The following is a 2,111-nucleotide window of genomic DNA, read 5'->3' as shown; positions in this document are numbered from 1 at the left end:
CTGACAACACAGTGGGCAGTAACAGGGATGACAGAGTATATGGGCTCCAGTGGTGGGGGAGGCTATGGCAGGGTGCCAGTAGAGATGAGGGTATAGAGATGATTAAGATTGTTTGAGATATTCTGAATAAAATACACAAAAAATAAAAAAAGTCGTCTTTAGTGTAGGCTATCCTTCCCTGAATTCTTCCCCTCTGCTACTCTCCCATTCCTCTCCTCACTTAAATCTCCCTCCACATTATTCTCCATTTCCCCTTCATGTTACATGTACTCTACTCCCTCCATCCTTGATATCTTTCTTTCTCCTCCCCAATGGTCTCTTTCTAGTTTCTTTGATTAACTAGATAAGGGGGTGGGACTATAGCTTGCCATCATACTGGTCAGAGGAACTTCCAGGTTACACTCCACCCCTTCTTCTAGTGCTTACAAACTTTCCACGTTAAATACACAAATCTAAAGATTCAATGGTAAGATCCACATATGAGTGAGAACATGCAGTGTTTGTCTTTCTGGCTCTGGGGTATGTCTTTCAGCACAATCTTTTCTTGTTCCATCAATTAACCTGCAAATTTTGTAATTTTATTTTTTTACAACTGAATAAAATTCCATTGTGTTTAGGTATCACATTTTCATTATCCATTCATCACTTGATTGGATATCTAGGCTGTTACTGTGTCCTAACACATCCTAGTTACTGTGTGACTAGGGTACCTATGAACATTATGTCTCAAAAGTAGAAAATTAAATTCTCTAGGTGTATGCCCAGATGTATATTTGCAGTGGTATAATTGGATCATGTGATACATCTATTTCTAGTTTAGGTTTTGTTTGTTTTAAAGGAACTTCCAACTGATTTCCAAAGTCGCTGAATCAGGTTGCACTTACACCAACAATGCATGAGGGTTTCCCCTTCCCCACATAGTGAAAAAATTTCAAAATATTTATTCATTTCCATTTCTTCTTCTGAGAACTCTCTTTTTCAGTTCCATACCCCTATTTTGAATTGGGTTGTTTGTTTTCTGGTGTTTATTTTTTTGAGTTTCCTGTATATTCTAGACACTAATCCCACATCAGATATATAGCTGGCAAAGATTTTTTCCCATTATATAGGCTGCATCTTCAGTTAACTAATGGTTCCCTTTGCAGTTTATATTTTTAATTTCACAAAGTCCCACTTGTTGATAGTTGATCTTATTTCCTGAATGAAGAGTGTAGTATTCAAAAAGTCCTTACCTGAGACTATATCCTCAACTATACTCCATATTCTTTCTTACAGACATTTCAGTTTAGGTCTAAAATTGAGGTCTTTGATGAATTTGGAATTGATGTAAGTGCAGGATAAGAGCGAAGGATCAAGATTTATTCTCTTTACATGTAGATATCCAGTTTTCCCACCACTATTTGCTAAAGATACTGAATTTTTTCCAGTGTATGTCTTTGGCATGTGTCCTTGAATCCATTTATGTGGTGAATTATGTGTATTGATTAACATATGGTTAACCATTCCCACTTTTCTGGGGTGAAGCCAAGTTGATTATGCTCAATAGTTTTATTAATGCATTTTTAAATTCTGCTTGCAAGAATTTTATTGAGAATGTATGCATCTATGTTAATCAGAGAAACTGGCTTAAAATTCTCTTTTTGGGTTGGGTCCTTATCTGGTTTTGGCATCAGGATAACACTGGCTTCATAAAGAGAGTTTTCAGGCTTTCCTTCCATTTATAGTAGTGTTTGCTTTACAAAAGTAGATGAGACTATATTTAGAGCTTATGTATTTAGAAATGTAGGTTCCTCTTGGTGGATCCCTTGATCAGTAGGAAGTAACCTGTCATGGTGCAGTGACCATAGTTCAAGCCTGAAGGGCTTGGGGACCCTGATGGCTAGAAATCAGGACACAGGAGATGCAGAGGTTTATGTGCCAGTGCATCTTTATTGTGAACCAAACCAAGCTTATATAGGAATCAGATCTGGAGTAACCAAGGAATAACTAAGGATACATCACTAAACAGAAAGTAACCAAGGAATAACCAAGGATACATTACGTTACTACCAAGAATACATTACTTCACCAACCGAAACTCACATGACGTTTACAGTATCCAAGATTCAGCT

The sequence above is a fragment of the Nannospalax galili genome, unplaced genomic scaffold (assembly GCF_000622305.1).
Source record: "Nannospalax galili isolate Female #2095 unplaced genomic scaffold, S.galili_v1.0 scaffold997, whole genome shotgun sequence".
Classification (NCBI taxonomy): domain Eukaryota; kingdom Metazoa; phylum Chordata; class Mammalia; order Rodentia; family Spalacidae; genus Nannospalax; species Nannospalax galili.
Note: the sequence above shows the minus strand (reverse complement) of the source record.